Raw genomic sequence first — 20000 nt, forward strand, 5'->3', positions numbered from 1 at the left:
GTATTTGCACTTGTTTCTGTCCTGTAACTCATCTAGTGCAGATAAGATTCTTAGTTTTAGCACTTAAATTTGCTTGTTCATGCTCAGCACTTGTTCAGAACTTGTAAGCACTAAATAAGCTACTAATTACTATAGCACTCTATCTTCCTCATTACCTAGAGGAAAACAGTTTTTGTACTTACTTTTCTCACTTGCTTAGAGAAAAAACAGCTCTTGTACTCACTTTCCTCACTTATCTAGAAGAAAAACCCCGCAACTCTCTTTTTGCGTGGTCTTGCGCACAGAGCAGCATCGGGCAGCGCCGGTTAGCTGGGGTATACTATTCCCGGTCCCACAAAGTCTGCGCTGTAAATTTTCCCTTAGAACTAGGCAAGCCTCAACTCATGTGCTTCAGATCAGTTGCTCTTATTGCAGCACTTGCAAAACAGAAATCAGCACTTGTCCTAATCTCCTAGACAGCACTATTATTCTCCAAATTTCCTAAACAGCACTATTATAATATAGGATAAGACCCTCGATCGTCTGCAGGACTTAAGTTCAATTTACTCTTCAAAGCATGTCCAGAGGTCAGCTTCAGGTGTACTCTCCAGTTCATCTGGTGGAAATGGGCATCCTGAGGCAATGTCACAACTGCCTCATGTATACAGACAACCCTCTCCTCTTACCTCTAGACACAAACACCTGTGAGAGATGCGAATACACAGCCAGACTGGAGGCTAAGCGCTCTCAACCCATGACTGTAACAGACAGTCAAGAGGATAAGGGACACACTTGCATCACTCCACCTATTACACATGAATCTACAAAACAAGCACCGGCAAAACATACGCATAAATACACAAAAACATATTCAGAGGCACTAGGTACCAATCTGAAAAAGAAACAGTGCCCTCCAAAGCAGACAAGCAAGCAACCTGCACCCCCAAACACAAGCCAGAAAACACATAATTCACCTCAGCAGTGTGCCTCGCAACAGCCCTTAATGCAAAACACCATACCTAACACGCTAGTAATAGGAGACTCTATAGTAAGGCACACGGATGTTCCACTCACCAGGCTGAACAAAGAGAAGGTTACTGTCAGCTGCCTATCGGGTGCTCGGATCCATCACATAACACAGGCACTTACGTCACTCCAGAACAAGTACAAGTATGACGCTGTCCTTGTACATGTTGGTGTGAATGATCTAAGATGTACCTCCCTGGACTACATGAAAAGAGACATTGAGGAGCTCTCTGATCATGTAGCCCAAGCTGGTATGACCCTGACCTTGAGCAGCATACTACCTTCACCTAGAATGATACCACAATACAAAGACAAAATGATCAATTTCAACAATTGGCTAAGCTTCTGGTGTCACTCTAAGGGGATCCAGTGTCTGTCTGCCTGGGATGACATGATAGACAAGCCTCGCTGTTTTGCCAGAGATGGGTTGCACCTGTCACCCCTAGGTTTTTGAATACTGGCCAAGGCTCTTGCCGTCCCCATAGTGCCTTTTTAGGCAAGGCTCAAAGGACAAACCAACCACCGTAACCAGCACAGGTAACCAAAAACTAAGGGTAATGCTACACAATGCCAGAAGTCTCAACCTCAAAATGCACACACACTCGAGGCTCTCCTCAGCATGGAGAAAATCGATGTTTGTGCAGTGACGGAAACCTGGTTCAAGGATCAAGAGAGCACCCCAGCACTGCCAGGTTACAATTCATATCATACCTTCCGGCCTCAGTTACCGGATCGCAGTAAAAAGAGCGGAGGTGTATCCATATTCATCAAGGATACCTATATCTCTAGGTTAGTAGCACAGCATGATGCCCCAGAGATCATCCATGCACAACTATCAGCAGGCAAAACCACATTTCAAGTCGTAGCTGGTTATAGATAGCCCACCATGTCCCAAGATGCTCACTCTGCATTCCTTGAGACATTAGAAAATATAAAGGTCCTACCCAACACCATAATCTTGGGTGATTTCAACTACCCTGGTATAGACTGGGTGAACTACCAATGTACCAATTCCTATGCTCAGCGATTCATAGAGTTTATAAATTCAAATGCCCATGAACAACTAGTATGTTCCCCCACTAGAGGGGACAACATATTGGATTTAATCATCACAAATATGGGCGCCCATTGTACCACATCAGTTATCACTCCCTTCTTGGTCAGATCCAACCACAAACTGATAACCCTGGACATCCTCACCCCTCCACCTCCCCCAGTCAATGAAACCATAGTCAAAAACCTTTCCAAAGCAAACTTCAAACTACTTGCATCCGAAGTGGAAAACTTCACTATTCCCTTGCAGAAGGATAATGATATTCAGGATGCGGAATCCTACACCAAGGCACTCTATATGCATCTTCAGGATTGCATGGACTGTGCTATCCCAAATAAAACCAAGACTCCTTCCTCAAGCAAGAAGAAACCAGTCTGGTGGACCCCGGTCATAAGCAAACTTTACAATAAAAGGAGGAGACCTATACAAAAAAGGCCAAATCTCAAGTAGAAAAATCTTCCCTGATAAGCATTAGTAAGAAATTGAGGGTCCTCATCAAGTCAACTAAAGCTAATTTTGAAAAGTATTTTGCCAAGGATGCCAAGGATAACCATAAGGCCTTCTATGGCTACGTCAAAAACTTAAATGGAAATGCTCAGGTCTGTTCTGAGCTAGTACAAAATGGAACAAAATGCACTGACCCTTCTGACATTGCCAACATCTTGGCTGACAGGTTCCGTGCAAATCCCCCCCACACACACACCACCTACAGGGCCTATTACCATTCCAGGGGATTGTGTAAGTCCAATTATTACTGATACGTTGGTTAACAAGGCTCTGTCCAAAGCTAAAACACTGCCTCCATGAGACCAGATGGTGTCCCAGGCTGTGTCATATGCGAGCTCCAAAAGAAATTAACCCCGCATCTTAATACCCTGTTCAGTCTCAGCCTCTCCACAGGATATGTGCCCATAGAATGGCACATGGCAACGGTGGTCCCGCTACACAAGGGTAGGGCCACAACTGACCCTGGGAACTACCGACCAATAAACCTGACCAGTCTGATCTGTAAGGCTATGGAGCGAATCATTATGGAACTCATAAATGGAGAGATTGGGAACTTCCAGTCGCTGGACCCCACACAGTTCGGCTTCATCAAGGGCAGATCATGCCTCCTAAGCCAGGTGGATTTCTTTGAGATAGTTACTCAGCCTATAGATAAGGGAAAGGAGGTACACACGGCTTACCTTGACCTTGCTAAAGCATTTGACACCATTCCCCATTCAGGTATTATTGATAAGCTCATCAGCCTGGGCATAAACCCTTACGTCACAAGATGGATCGCAAACTGGTTCTCAGACTGATCCCATAAAGTAAGAGTAGTGGGATCTATGTCTGAATCTAGACAAGTAACGAGTGGTGTGCCTCAGGGCTCTGTCCTGGGGCCCCTCCTGTTTGGCATATACTTCTCAGAAGTACAGGCAAGCACGGAAGGGCTGTGGCTGACTACGTTTGCAGACGACTGCAAACTGGGTGCTATAATAGAGTCTCCAGCTGACATGGAGATCCTCCAGAAGGGCCTAAATGAGACTGATGCATGGTGTCAAAGCCATGGTCTCAAGCTAAATGCAAAGAAATGAGTAGTAATCCCCTTTGGAAAAAACAGAGTACCCGCAAACTATAACATAGGAGGTAATCCCCTAAAATCTGAAGAAGAAATAAGGGATCTAGGGACCCAAGTAGATAGTCAGCTTTCCTTTGATGACCATGTTGCCAAAGTGGTTAGAAAATCCTTCTATGTAACCCATCTGAACACAAAAGGGTTTGCATCAAGATCTAAGGATGTAATGGTGCCCCTCTACTCTTCCCTCATCAGACCCATTATTGAGTACAATGCACCAATTGGAATGTACCTGGCTAGACATCTCCAGCAGCTGGAGAGACCACAGAGGTACCTAACCAAGACAATTACTGGCCTCAAACAGTTGCTCTATGCAGCACAATTGAAAAAGCTAAGTCTGTTCTCTGTTGCATACCGCTTTCTCAGAGGCGATCTCTGTCTAACGTACAGAGCCATGTCCAACCCAGAATTGTTGAACATGCTCCATCTTAGCAAAACCAAATCTACTCGAGCTACATCCTCTAGGGATATAAACCTCAACACAACAATGAATAGAACATGCTGGAGGGATAGATTCCCTTCACAGAGACTTCCCTTACTATGGAACAGGGTCCCGATCTACATAAGACAGAGCCCCTCACTATCACTCTTCAAGCGGAACCTTGATGAGTGGATGGGTAACAGAAAGTTCACACTGGGGATCACACTAACAGCACTACTAGATAGGGGCCAAGGGTACTAGCTGCTAGTACAAGGGTCTAGAGAACTACTAAAGGGGCAGTGAATACCACACAACATGGCTGGGCTAATATATGCCTTCGGGCAGATAGCCCAGTACCAACCTATGAACCTATGAACCTATGAACCTATGAACCTATAAGATTACTCAGACACCTGACAACACTGTTTAACCTTTGCCTCATTATGGGGTTTTTAGACCAAGTGAATGGAGAACAACAACAGTTTTAACTTCGCATGAGGGAGGACCTTCTAAGGACCCTGGCAGTTATAGGCCCATAAGTCTGGCCAGCCTCATATATGAAGCCATGGAATGAATTATCATGGAATTAATCGATAAAGACATAGGGAACCTCCAAACATTGGACTCATTTTAGTTTGAATTCATTAATGGCAGGTTATGCTTATTTACCCTGGAGGGCTATTTGATTCTCTGATCAGTTTCTTTGACGTGTAAGACACTGGCAAGAAAGAGATGACCTGACATTATATCACACGGTACCACTACTCTCAAATTATTGTCAGCTATCGCCATGTGAAATTATAACTGTCCCACCGGTATCATTCTCACCTTGTTATTCCCAAAATATATGACAGAAACTTACATCGAAATGAGCAATTCTGTATGCACTGTCCCAGTTTCACTCAATGTCAGCTGAAAAGTAATGCTCAATCATTTCTTTTGTCTTGGTCTCCTTAAATATATAGTTATCATAAAACTTGTAAATAACCCCACTAGGCCAATTACCACAGATTATCACAATTTTACCATTGACCTAATTGTAGTTCCCACAGATGTACTGTCCTTTTCATTCAAACTAAAAACATTAATGACCACTACCCAGTCCTTTCAAACTGGTAATTCAAACCTTAAAACCCTGCTTCTCTTCAGATTCTGGGTCATTTTGTCCCTTAAAGCATGGCTCCAATGATTGTCTCCCAACTATAGTCCTCTTTTCTATGTTTCCAAATGATGCTTATTCCAACTTTGAAAAAATTATCTTATAGACACAGGATCTCCTCTTACAAACCCTGAAAAGAAGAATAAAAGGCCAAAATTGTCCCTGGTTAATGGCAGAAATAAAAGTCCTTCTTAGGAAAAGGGATAAAGCTTAACTGAAGAAAGAAAAAAAAACATACTTTTGAAAAACCTACAAACAGTTGCTATCGGCATTTAAAGATAAAATAAATTACAACCAGCATTCAAAACCATCTTATCTAACAAACAAGCATGCATCTATGGCAGCATCTGTTACCTTTTCGAAATGTTATAAAAGATTTAATTGGTGCCACATCTGACTCCTTAGAGATATCTAGGTGCTATACCAACAGCCTAGTCCTTAATTATTTTAAATATGTCTTGCACTGATTACAAAGCCACCAATTCTCACCTGCATCCAAATACCAATACAAGCACCATTTTGACAGCTGACATCAATACTTTAGCTGGCTATGTGCCTACATTTTAATTTAAATCTATCTTGCACAAATCAGTTCTAAAACTCCTTGGCAAGCTTTGCAAAAAAACACATTTGCCAAATGCAATAAATTGCACCCTCTTTTTAAAAAATGTCTGTTTCCCTCCCATTAACCTTTTTGTTTCCCTCCCATTAAACTTTCCCTTTCAATAGTTAACCTTACTAACTAATTCAAAAATGCAGACATAATTCCTGTATCAACACTATGCAACCAAGAAAGACCTCCAGATTTCAGACTAATACTAGACCTCTCACCACTAACCAAAATCTGTGAAAAAGTAGTTTCAGAGCAGACAATCAAACATTAACAAATACGGTCTATTCAGAGGCAAACAGCATTGTATTATGTCTGGGTTTTGCACTTTAACCCCACTTTATGTTGTAATTGACAGTATCAGTAATAATATGAGTAACAGACTTTGTACAGGCAGCCATTTCATAATCATGAGTAGGGACCTCACTTCATAGAATCTCAACGTTCTCATCAAAAATCTATAAGCTTTTGTCATGGTGTATAAAATCATTTACAAGCTACCTGTACAACAACATCTCAAACATTTCTAATGCAGGTTTTTGCATATAAGGCCTCTTCAGTGATCAGTTCTTGGCCAAACCCCCTCTGTCTAAATCTCAGACACCCAACTGTTGATATCCCAACCCTAAATATCGCTATTTAGGCTGATATATTATTCGGCTACCCTACAAACAAAACTCGAAGGGAACTATCCATTAATATGGAAATGGATAACACAAACAACTCCAAACTATTAATACCAAAAAGAAAAACAAAAATGCTTGTATGATTTTTGCAACAGATAAAGATCTGCAGCAGTCATCATCATCATCATCATCGTCATCATCATCATCATCATCATCATCATCAACAACCTCTTTTTTTCCATTTTCTATATGGGGTCAGAGTGTAATGTCAAGTTAACTGTCACCATCTCTTGATTCAGTGCCACAAATCTTTTACACAATCCATCCACCTCTTAGCTGGATGCCTTAATTTCCTCTTGCCTTCTTCCTGTCTGTCACAAATCTTCTTCACCAGATTGCCTTCAGCTTTTCTGCACATGACCGAACCACCGCAATCTGTCGCTTTGATCTTTTCTGCAGTTGAAGCTACTTGGGCTTCTGCTCTTTTGTCCTCATTTCTTCATCTGTCCCACAGAGTACATCCTAACACTTATCTCAGGCACTTCATCTCCATCACCTCTAGCTTCCTCAACTGCCCTACCTTTACTGCCTAGGTTTCTGTACCATACAGTAGTACTGGTCACACCACTGTTTTGTACACTTTACTTTTCAGCTTCTTTGGCATTCTTCTATCATAGACAATACCTGACACTCTATGCCAGTTGACTACAGCCTCTCTGTTTCTAGCTTTGACGTCCTCATTCAGACTTCCCTTCACCTCAGCCACACCTCCAAGGCACTTGAAACTGATAAACTGTTCCACTATTTTCCCTTCTATCTCAATTCACAGCTTTGTCTGAATTCTTACATTTCCTGACATTACAATTGCATATGTAATAAGTTTTATCCTATGTGCCTTCATTTTTGCATTCCATTGCATTCCCCTATCCTTTGCTCGTTTCTGCTCAGAGTCTGCCTGTGATGCCTCATCATCTGCATACAGCAGCATTGTTGATCTGCCCTCTCTGACCCATTTGCTAATGTAGTCTATTACCAGTATGAATAACAGTGTGCTTGAACCCTGATGCACACACACTCCCACTGAGAACCCCTCTGTGAGACCATACACTGTTTGCACTTGAGTCATTCAGTCCTTGTACATTGTCTGCACTAATTCTACCAATGCTTCTGGGACTTCAAATCACTGCAGGACTGCCAAAATCAGCTTTCTTGGAACGTTGTCATATGCTTTCTCCAAGTCTAGGAATGACCAGTAGGACTATTTCCTTATCTACAGCTTCTTCTCAACAATCTCCCTCACTGTAAATTTCACTTGTGCTGCAGTCTGATCTGAATCCAAAGTACTCATCTCCCATCTTGCTTTCTTCTGCTCTACATATTTGTTTATTAATCACCCTCTTCATAACTTTCACGCAGTGTGACAGTTTGATTCCTCTGTAGTGACCACAGTTGTGGATGTCCCCTTTGTTCTTGTACACTGACACTAATATGCTTATGCTCCAGTCATTTGGGATGCATCCTTCTATCCATACTGCTATGAGTACCCTCAGAAGCAATTTCTCCCCATCTCACCCAACATCTTGACCATATCAGCTGTAACCTCATGTCAGCCTACTGTTTTACCTGACTTCATTTTACTCAGTGCTTTTCTTTCCTCTTCTAGAGTGGGCTCCTCCTCTTTCATTGTAGGCTGTGTCTGGGGCACAACAGCTTCTGTGGGATTTTCTTCATTCAGAAGTTGATGGAAGAGCTCCTTCTATCTGCTTTTGATGTCCTGTGAACTAGTAATCAGGTTGTTCCTGGCATCTCTATGAAAGGTGATGACTATCTTTTTCATCTTTCTGTATTTGACTTGCAACTTGATAGAGTTTCTTTGTGCCATCTACAGACCCACTTCCAAAAAGCTGGTAGAGTGTCTCTGATACCTTATTCTTTGCTATTGTAACTCCTCTCCTATCTCTTTGTTAGCCAAACAGTATTCCTTCTTAGCCTGGTCTATCTTTTCTATCTGTTACTTTTTTCTGGACTCCTTTTTTCCTGGACTTCTGCATTCCATCAACATATTTCCTTATGTACCATATTTCTATACCTGTCTTGGACACACATCTGTTCCATAATCCTCTATCTAATGTGAGGCAACCATGCTACAGAAATATTAACTGACCTACTAGAAGTACATGTGTCACAAGACTCAAGTAAGAGACGTCATAGTTTAATCTTTGACCCAAACACTTCCTTTCAACACCAAACTGAACTTTTGGTCAGTTAAGTATTTTCACAACTACACAATAACAAACTTGTGATCATCTGAAGGTATAATGGCCATTACCAAAAAATGTTTTACTTCCAAAACTTGAGTATGTCTTTCCCATCATTATCTTAAACTCTTCTGATAAAATAACCCTTATAGAATCTACTGTTAACAAGGGCTGCCATTTTGTAACACTTGCAGATCCCAGGTCTCATCACTGAGACTTCTTAGAAAAGGCTATTTACCTCACTCTAACAGCATGTGCTAAATTTCTTCATCTTCTTCTTTTGACTTTTCTCTTCAGTCTAGTTGTCAAATAGAAATAATCACCACCCCCTGCTAAACTAATACCCCAAACCATTAGTAACCCCCAAAATGAAGACGTTCTGTACTTAGTAAAGACCACCCTCCCTCAAATCATTCCCGAGTGGAAACACATTTCACTGCTGCCTGTTGGAATGACCTTCTGCTGGAACTAAGAAAGGAAGAAAATATTTCTTCTTAAAAAAAAAAAAAAAAAAAAAAAAAAACACCTCCTTATTGAAAATAAATGCAAAAGTGTCAAGGATGCTTGGTAATGCAAACAAAAGTTTGTTAAATGCAAATTGTCCTGCTGCTTATGTATATAGAACTACCTGGGATATGCTAACTACATTTATCTGTATTTGGCCCACTACTATTTGCTACATCCTGTATTGATATATTGCTGTGTTGTATAGCTGTCAGCCTTTCTATTATGATGTGAATTATTCTTCTGTATTTATTTCTATACTATCTAAAAAAAAAAAAAATAAATTATAAACATTGAATATTATTATTATTATTATTATTATTATTATTATTATTATTATTATTACTATTATAGGTTCCTAGGGTTATAGGTAAGTGCTAGGCTAGCTGCCTTTGTAGGCCATTTTAAGCCTAGCCAATTTCAATTTTTGTGCTCAATATAACCTATCCCATTTGGTTATAGATTGACCTTACCCATCCCATGGTTGATAAATATATATATTACCCCAATGAGAATAATTGGGATCATACCATAGATAATCTGAGAAAATCCACGCATGGGATAAAGCAATTAGGAGCTGCATGTATCCATTAGTAGTACAGGGGGGCAGTTCTCATGTAAATGTTATGTTTCCCATCCATACATCTAAGTTATGCTTGAAAATGGACAAGGATGAACTTTGTTTTATGTGGCCGGGGAGTCTGTTCCATGGCAGTGATATCCTCTGTGAAATACACCTATTCCTCCAAATCATTCTGCTGATGTTCCAGAAGAGGTTTGGATCCCTAGACTGAGTATTTCTGATACCATCTGACTTGCTGATTTGCAGTAAATCCATCAGTAAATGCTCAGAGGATGCCTTAGATACCAGACAGAGGTCACCTCTTAGCGGTCTGTAGAATACAGAGTATGGTGACAGTGTTTTCAGCCATTCCATGTAGGACATGTTGTTTAGGCCTTGTGTCCTTTAAGTAAGCTATCTCTGTTGGCATTCCAGCTGTTGAATGTCTCTGAATAGATACATGCCAAAGGGGGCATTATATTCAATGATAGGCCTTATGAGGGCTGAGTACAGGGGGACAATAGCATCCCTAGATCTAGACACAATCCTTTTGTTTATACGTTTTGCAATATACAAGGACTTTCTTACAACAATATGCACATGTTGGTCAAAGGTAGGTTACTGTCCACATAAGTTCCCAAATCCTGAACAACTGGATCAACTCTTACAGGCATATTGTCAATGTGGTAGTTTCCTGGGGTAGTTGACTTTCCAAATGATACAATAATGCAATTTTTGGCATTTAGTTTCAGGCCACAATTTTGACACCAAGTTTTTTGTAGGTTAATAGGAGGTTACTAGGTTATTGGCCCTAGGGCCTTTATAAGCCTAGCCATGTTAAACCCTTGTTCCCTTATTTACCAATTTGTATGGTCTATATTTGCAGAGTGAGTCAGTGATCGGCACCGACTGCCCTTATCCAAGATGGACATGGGTGAAACCCCTGGGGTAAATTTATGGTCTCCCATCCAGTTGTCTAAGTTATGCTTAAATAGGGAGGAACTCTGTTTTATGGAAATTGTGAGTTTGTTCTAGAAGATTTTCAGTCTCTAGGAGATATATCTGTCTCTCCAGCATGTTCTGTTAATGTCACAGGCTAGGTTAAGATCCCTAGACTGAGTGAATTTTGTCCCATTTGACATGCAGATGTGCAGCATTTCTATTGGGGAAGGGTCCAAGACTGCTCTGTAGGCCAGGCACAAATCAACTCTCAGCAGCCTATAAGATGCAGTGTACAGTGACAGGGCCTTCAGTCTGTCCATGTAGGTCATGTGTTGAAGACCCTGGATTTTCTTGGTGAGAAATCTCTGAGGTCTCTCCAGCTGCTGCATGTGTCTGATGAGGCTCATACAGAAGGGAACGTTGGACTCTAATAGTGGTCTGATGAGGGATAAGTACAGAGAGTTATAACATATTTAGCTCTTAATGTGATGCACTTACTTTTGAGATGTGCAACATAGAAGGCCTTCCTTACCACTGTGGACACATGGTGATCAAAGTTAAGGTTGCTATAAACCTGTGTTCTCAAATCTCTCTTCACATGTTTTGAGCTAAGGGAAGTAATGTCAATATTGTAATTTGCAGGGGCTTCCCCTTTCCCAAAAGTGATGATAATGCATTTTTTGTGTTCAGTTTAAGCCCATAGCTTTAGCACCAGTCATTTGTCTGTATAAGCCCCTTTTGTAGTATGTCAACATCATTGGGGGACTCAGTGATTGCACCCAGTTTGCAGTCATCAGCGAACTTGGTAAACCACAGACCATCTATTTTCACATGAAATTCTGAGAAATAGATTCCAAGCAGTAGAGGGCCCAGCACAGATCATTGTGGTGCATCACTGGTAGCTGGTCTACTGGTAGAGGTGGAATCCCCAACTTTGACTGTATACATTTTGTTGGTGAGCCAGTTGGCTACCCATCTAGTGACATATGGGTTAATTCCCTGTTTAATTTTTCCAACTCTTTTGGGTTTCTAATACTATGATGGGAATGGACCTCTGCTGGGTGAGTTTTTCAATAATGCTTGAGTGGAAGATTGTGTCAAAAACATTGGTTAAGTCAAGATAGGCTGTATGTACTGTTTTGCTTTCATCCAGAGCTTTAGTGACATTCTGAAAGAAGTCCACCAGGTTTAATAAGCATGATCTACCCTTAACGAAGCCAAATTGGGTTGGGTCAAGAGTATGAAGGTCACCTATGTCTTTGTTGATAAGGTCCATTAGGATTCTCTCCATGGCATTGCAGATAAGGCTATTTAGGCTTATGGGTCTATAGTTCCCAGTGTCAGTTGGTTGACTCCCTTTGTGATAGGGAATTACTGTTGCTGTTTTCCAATCTGCTGGGACAAACCCAGTACTTAGAGTATGGTTGAAGAGAGTGCCAGGTTGTTCCACTAGGTCTTGTTTTAGACCATTTAGTAGGCAGCCTGGGATGTTATCTGGTCCCATAGAGGCTGTATTTTTGGCCATGGAGAATGTGGTTATGACCTGCTCTTTGGCAATACTAGGCAGAGGACTGGTGACAGGTATGCTTTGGGGTATGTCTCGTGGAGACAGGGGGATGAAGTTTGCACCAAATCTGTCTGCTAGCAAGTTGGCAATGCCCTCAGGGTCAGTATGAGTTGTACCATTCACTACTAGTTTGGCACAAAGCCTGGCCTTCTCTTTTAGATTTCTGACATAACTAAAGAATGTCTTGTGATTATCCTCAGCTAGGGAAGCTAGTTTAGCTTTGTAATTGGCTTTAGAGAACTTTGCAAGATATCTGATGTACTTGTTCAAGCTGTATAGGGTGTCCTTCCTCTGCTGAGTCAATTCCCTCTTGTTCTTAGACATTAGTTTCTTCCTCTTGTTGTATAGCCTATTTATACTTGATGTCACCAGAGTGACTTGATTTTTGTGAGGACCTTGTTTTGATCCATTCAGGTACAGCTGAGTCTATACATTTATATAGGTGCTTATACAGAGCATTTGTGTACACCTCTGTATAGGAGTCATTGTTGACAGTGAGAGCAGTGGGTTTGAAACTACTTATGCCATAGTATAGGAAGCTACAGTTTAGTTTGCAGAAATGTTTCATCCTTATTGCTTTTTTGGGGGGGGGGGGGTCAAGTATCGTTATTTCAAACAAAACTAATTTGTGATCAGACCTTACCAGGGAGGGCAACACACAGAGGGTAGCACAGAGACCACCTAATTTGCTGAGTACTAAGTCTAGGACATTCAAACCCCTTGTGGGGGTGCAGACTATCTGTTCCAGAGCATTTGTATTAACAAAGTCCAGGAACATTAGGACAAGTGTGTTTGTGCTCATGTATATGTCTCCCAGTCATGAAAGGATAGTTGAAATCACCCAAGAACAAGGTGTTTGGTTGTATAGTGAGTGACTCAAGTAGGTCCAGGTAGGCTGAGTGGTTCTCGTGGTTCATAGGATCATATGATCATGATGGGGGACCTATAGCTAACAATGATATGGAAGGAGGTTTTACCACCAGTTTGTTGGACTTGGAGTAGCTCTAGGGAGTCGTATTGTTTGACCAGTTTTGAGGTGTATTTGTCTTTAAGGAAGATGGATACACCTCCACCTTTGATTCTTTCATGCTTGTTTTGAGGTATGAACATGTGGAAGGTATTGTAGCCTTGCATGGCCTGGGTGCTCTCTGTGGCCTTGAACCATGTCTCAGTGACTGCACAGATATCGTCATCTTTCAAGGTAAGGAGTGCTTCCAGTGAGTGCACTTTCTGATTTAGACTCCTAGCAGTAAGAAGCATAACCTTGAGTTTGTATCTACTGGATTTTTTATATGGGGAATTTTGTTGTTATGACATTGTCTAAAAGAGGCACTATGGAGGAGGCAAGTACCTTTGCCAGTAACCAAAAGTCAAGAGTTGACAGGTGAAGACCATCTCTAGCAAAGCAGTGTGGTCTGTTGACCATATCTTCCCAGGCTGACAGATACTGGATCCCCCTGGACTGACACCAGAAGCTAAGTCAGTTGTTGAAGTCAATCATTGTTTGTTTATATTGAGGCTTAGGGCTGGAGACATACCTGCCTGGGACACATAATCTGAGAGCTCAGTCATGTGTCTCTTCATATAGTCCATTGAGATACATCTCAAGTACTTCACTCCAACTTGGACTATGACAGAGTCATAATGGTGCTTATTGTTGAAAGACTTGAGTGTGTGCATGATCTGATGGATCCTGGGCTGGCACCTGACATGCAGCTGACTGTGACCTTCTCCTTGTCCAGCTTGGTGAGTGGGACATCTGTGTGTCTCACTATGGAGTTGCCTATGACCACAACATTTGGTTTTGTGGTGTTTTGCCTTAGGGGCTTATTGGCTGAGACACTGTTGCGTGTATTATTATGTGTAGTGGATTCTGTTGGGTCTGCAGTGTGTGCACTGTTTGCACTTAGGAGTTCTCTGATCTTTAGGTATACTTCTAGTGAGCACCTCTGCATATGTTGGTTTATGTGTTGTGAGCTTGTTACATGCAAGAGGTGAAGTGTGTGTGCTGACAACCTGTTTGATATCTAGTTTTTTGTTATGTGAGAGAACTGATTCCAATTCATATTATAGATACATCTCTCACATGTTGTATTTTTTATTTGAGAAATCTCAACCTTCCTGCAGGATTCAAGGATTCAATGAATGCTCCTAGCTTACAGTCATCTATAAACTGACTCAGACATAGTCCTTTGGTATTGGCTTTTACTTCAGAAAAGTTGATGCCAAACAAGAGAGGCCCCAGCACGGAACCCCGGTGACTCCAGTGCTGAATGGTGTCCTTGTGTAGTTAACTTCACCTGTTTTGATTATTTCTATCCTATTTCTGAGCCAGCTTCCAGCAGGTGACCTAGGGATTTGTTCCCGGTTTATTTAGCTTTCCTATTATGCCTTTGTGGGGAGATTATGTCAAAAGCTGTGGCTAGGTCGAGGTATGAAGTGTGTACCATTTTCCTGTCATCCATTGCTTTGGTGATCTTTTCAAAAAATCTACCAGGCTGAGTAAGCATGACCTGACTTTGATAAATCCAAACTGAGAGGGGTCTAGTGTTTGGAGATTTCTTATGTCCTCCTCATTAATTCCATAACAAGTCTCTCCATAGCTTTGTATACAAGGCTGGTCAGATGTATGGGTCTATATCTGCCTGGGTCTGCGGAAGGTCTTCCCTTATGCAGGGGAGTGACTGTAGCTGTTCTCCATTTGCTTGGTACAAAACCTGTATGGAGACTGAAAATGAACAGTGTTGTTAGGGGTGTGGCTAAATCATGCTATTTAAGATGCATCCAGGCATCCAGTAAGGGCCCATTGCTACAGTATTTTCAGCTTTTGATTGCACTTTTAGGACTTGGTCTTTTGGGATAGGTGGAGGTGAGTCAGTTTAAGGTATATCTTGAGGGACAGATGGGGGGAGGGGTAAAGTTAGAGCTAAATGTATTGGTCAGTAGGTTAGCTTAAGTTCAGAGTCAGTGTAAATAACATCATTCACAATCACCTCAGTGCATTGCTGCATTGTGCTTTTGAGATTATGAACATCAATAAAAATGACTTGTTCATAGGTTCATAGGTAGTACTAGACTATCTGCCCGAGGGCATTTATAAGCCTAGCCAGACTGTATCGGCTTTCGCTGCCCCATTGATTAATTAACTGATCCTCTGTCAAGCAGAGCCAATGAAGTGATCCAAGGGGTGTATTTTCTGTACCCATCCACTCGTCAAGGTTTCTCTTGAAGAGTGTTAGTGAGGGGATCTGCCTGATGTAATTTGGAATTTTTTTCCAAAGCATGGGGAATCTCTGTGACAGGAATCTATCCCTCCAGCATGTTCTATTTATTGTTGTGGTGAGGTTTAGCTCACTAGAGCACGTGGCTTGCAGTGACTTGGATTTCTTTAGGTGGAGCATGTCCATCAATTCTGAGTTGGACATGGCTTTGTAAGTCAGGCAGAGATCAACTCTGAGTAAGCGATATGCCACTGAGTACAACCAGAGTTTTTTCAGTCGGGCTGCATAGGACATATGTTTGAGGCCAGTAATCCTCTTGGTGAGATACTTTTCTGGTCTTTCCAGCTGTTGGAAGTGTCTTGTGAGGTACATCCCAAATGAGGCATTGTACTCTATGATGGGTCTAATGAGTGACGAGTAGAGGGGCACTATAACCTCTTTATTTCTAGATGCAAATCCTTTAGTAATTAGATGGGCCACATAGAAGGATTTCATAACTACTTTGACAATATGATTGTCAAAGGAGAGATTACTATCTACCTGGGTCCCCAGATCTCTTATTACCTCTTCTGTATTAAGGGGGCTGCCAACTATGTGGTAATTCATGGGTGTTTTGTTTTTCCCAAACAGGATGACTATGCATTTTTTGGCATTTAGCTTGAGGTCAGGACTTTGACACCAGGTGTCTGTCTCAGTAAGGCCCTTTTGGAGGATGTCCTTGTTAGCTAGAGAGTCAATTATGGCTCCCAGTTTGCAGTCATCGGCGAACTTGGTTAGCCATAGTCCTCCTGTGTTTGCCTGTACTTCTGAGAAGTATATGCTGAACAGTAGGGTTTCCAGGACTGAGCCTTGCGGGACACCACTTGTGACTGGTTTAGAGTCGGACCTGGAGCCCACTATTCTTACCGTGTGAGTTCTGTCTCTAAGCCAGTTGGCAACCCATCTTATGATGTAGGGGTTTATGTTCAGGCTGGTGAGTTTTTCTGTGATTGTCTTTAGCTTGAGTAGCTATTTTAGCTTCAGACTTGGCTTAGGTAGATTTTATTAAGCTCCTGAGTTGTTTATTTAAGCGATAAAGGATCTAACATTCAGGGAATTACTCTTCATACTTCTGGTCAATTTGTCTTCCTTTTATGACAGAGTTTGTTGATATTATGATTACAGTGGTTCCACCATGTGGGTTTGTTTCTAGAGTTTGTCCTGCACTTGTTCCTATAGATACAGCTGCTTCTGTGCAGCTGTTTACTTGCTGGTATACTGTGGTGGTGTAAATTTCTGTATGAGCCATTGAGATAACTGGGTTTGGTGGGGATTTAAAGCTTGCCAATGTATCGCTTAGGAGTAAGTAGTTTGTTTTAAAGAGATTTCTAAACATACTTTGGGTAGAAGGGATCTCTGGTTTCACTTTTATTTCACAGGAGATTGCTTTATGGTCAGAACTAACAAGTGATAAAGATACACAAGGGATGGTGTAAGATGCTCCCTTATTAGTAAAGGACAAGATCCAAGGTGTTATTCCCTCTAGTGGGTACCCTGACTAATTGTACCAGGGCATTTGTATTGACAACAAGTCTAGGAATCTCCATGCTTGTACATTAGTGGTGGTGTAGGTTTCCCAATCTATAGTTGGATAATCTAAGATCACCTCGAAAAATGGTGGGTTTCATACTGAGTGATTCTACTTCTTGAAAATAGTGGCTGTGGCTTTCTTTTTCCATACAGGGAACCTTTCCAATTGTTATTTGGACATAAAGAAGCTCTAGTGCATCATGCTGCTTTATCAGCCACGATGTGAATCTCCACTGAATGTAGAATGTTACACCTCCACCTTTTCTCCCCTCCTGCAGAGTAGCTGGTCTAAACATGTGGAAGGCATTATATCCCTGCACAGCTGGAGTGCTATCTGCTATTGTAAACCAGGTATGAGTCACTGCACTGATGTCAGTGTCTGCCAGGGTGAGAAGGACTTGTAAGGGGTGGAGTTTCTTGCTTAGGCTCCTGGTATTAATCAGTAACACCTTCATATTTTCCTTTACTTGTTTCATTAAGTTGGTAGGTTTATCAGGTTGAGATTGCCTAAAACAGGCATTATGATGGTGGATACTGTCTTTGCTAATAATCAAAACCCTTGAGGGGACAGATGTAGGTCATCCCTGACAAAGCAGCATGGTCTGGTGATCATATCCTCCCAAGCTGACAAATATTGGACATCCTTTCAATAACACCAAAAACTTAGCCAATTAGTGAATTCAGATTAATTGTTTACTCATATTGCTGCATCATCCTTTGAGAAGGTAGAATGCTGCTCAGTGCCAGACTTATACCTGCCTTGGACACATAATCTGAGATCTCCATCTTGTCTGTCTTCATATAACTCATTGAGGTACATCTCAAGTTATGCACCCTGGCATAAACTATGACAGAGCCATACTGGTACTTCTTGTTCAAGGACTTGAGTGCATGTGTGATCTGACAGATCCTGGCACCAGACAAGCAACTAACTATCACTATGTCCTTGCTCAGCCTCATGGAGTCACCTATAACAAGAATGTGTGGTTGGGTCGATTCCTGTATTACTGGCTCAATGTCTATGACTTTGGGACTCCTCGTACTGTATGTATCATCATCATAATCTTCATCATCACCTACCTCTTGCATGCTCTCTTGAGCCTAGGTCAAGGCTGCACAGGAATAAATAAATAAACAATTATTTATCCTGCTCTTTGTATATGTCCCCGCAAAAATGCATGCCAGTCAGGCCTAAATAAAGAAATTAATAAAATACCATATATTATTTTCATGTAATAGACAGGTGTGTGTGTGTGTGTGTGTGTGTGTGTGTGTGTGTGTGTGTGTGTGTGTGTGTGTGTGTGTGTGTGTATATGAACGTATGCATGTATGTGTGACCTTGTAATGGTGTCTGTTTCAGTCAAACTATTTACCCAGTTTGTCCCACCAACTCAGTTAGCAAACCTAAGTAAAAATAAATTGAATGAATGAATGAATAAATGAATGAATGAATGAATGAATGAGTATATATAACGGACTGTATGGCATTTGACTTTGGTTCTGTATGTATCCCAATAGGAACTGCATACCTAATTAGGCATGCAAATTATAAGGGGAGTTTCCATGCATCTACACTGATACTTTAGGAATCTGTCCCCCTTTCATCTGATGCAGCCTTTACATGCATGAGAATATCACCCTTCATGTCCCTTGCAGCAATCAAAATATTACCTTCCCTGCCCCTTTCATACATGAGAATATCACCCTCCCTATCCCTTGTATGCAAAAGAATATTACCCTCCGTGCTCCTTGTAGGCAAAAGAATATTACCCTCTCTGCCCCATGTATGCATGAGAATATTACCCTTCGTGTCGGTTACATAAGTAAGAATATCACCCTCTCTGCCTGAGTATGGCCCACTGAATCTCTCAACAATCTCATATTGAGAATCATTCACCTTCCCTGTGCTGTTTTCTGTTTGTGATGTACAGCTTTACAGTTTAAAGTTTACTTGCTTCTTGTTTTTTACAGAACTAATCCCTGAAATGCTTATGCTTATGTATTTGTTTATGGCTAATTTCCTTCATTGATTAGTCTCCCTATATGATGACTACCTCTTTTCTGGAAAGCTACCTACATAGAAGCCTTGGTTATAGTCTCTAAGAAGAAACCAGTCATCTCATGCTTGGATGAAATGGTAGACCCTGTGCTCAGGACAGCTGCCTCCTGAGTCAAGTCCTCTGCTGTTAATCAGTCCTTCTCATTGTACTGGAAAAGGACGGTTATCTTCCACCTCTGTTTATTAATGACTATATACGATGACCACTGAGCAGATGCATGCACTGCAGGTCTGTGGATGCCTATTTTTTAGTTACTATAGTGGACTACAGAAATGTGTTTGTTTTGCAAAAATTATTTCTGCTGCAAGTTATTTTTATACTCTGCTGGGCTTGTGTTAGAGAAGAGGCAAAATTTAAGTTTTGCTTTTCTGTTTTTTGTCTCATTGTCTTCCATTTCTCCATGTTTGTGTGACCTTTAGATACAAATGCATATAGGTATTATACTGGTTTTGTTAGTATATTCGTTTTGGGGGTGTTGATTTTTAAGAAGGTTTAATGGTAATGAAGATGGTTGAAATATACTATAGCTGCTGTAAGATAATTCAATACTTTTTCCCTTTTCTATAGCTGTGCAACCCTGAAGTGAGTTTAAGTTATTGGGATATGGGAGCAGATTACCCCATGGAAAAGCAATCTATTTTATATTTGTTGATCACAAATGTAATGCATTTGTTTACATTTGCAATTACTTTACCTAGGTAATTTTTATTTCCAATAATGGCTATCATCTTTGCAATTTTACACGTTTTCCATTTATCAGTTGCATTGGCAGTAATTCATTATACACATACATGTATGTGTGTGCGTATGCACACACACAC

The 20000-nt window shown here is 41.2% G+C and overlaps 1 protein-coding gene across 1 annotated transcript in view; it reads left to right on the plus strand.

Moving 5' to 3' along the window:
* The window catches only part of LOC122815364 (dynein axonemal heavy chain 3-like), a 4921723-nt gene that overhangs the window by 2128404 nt on the left and 2773319 nt on the right, over positions 1-20000 (plus strand). The window lies entirely within an intron of this gene.

Source organism: Protopterus annectens, chromosome 11.part0 (assembly GCF_019279795.1).
Source record: "Protopterus annectens isolate FY-2018-M chromosome 11.part0, PAN1.0, whole genome shotgun sequence".
Classification (NCBI taxonomy): domain Eukaryota; kingdom Metazoa; phylum Chordata; order Ceratodontiformes; family Protopteridae; genus Protopterus; species Protopterus annectens.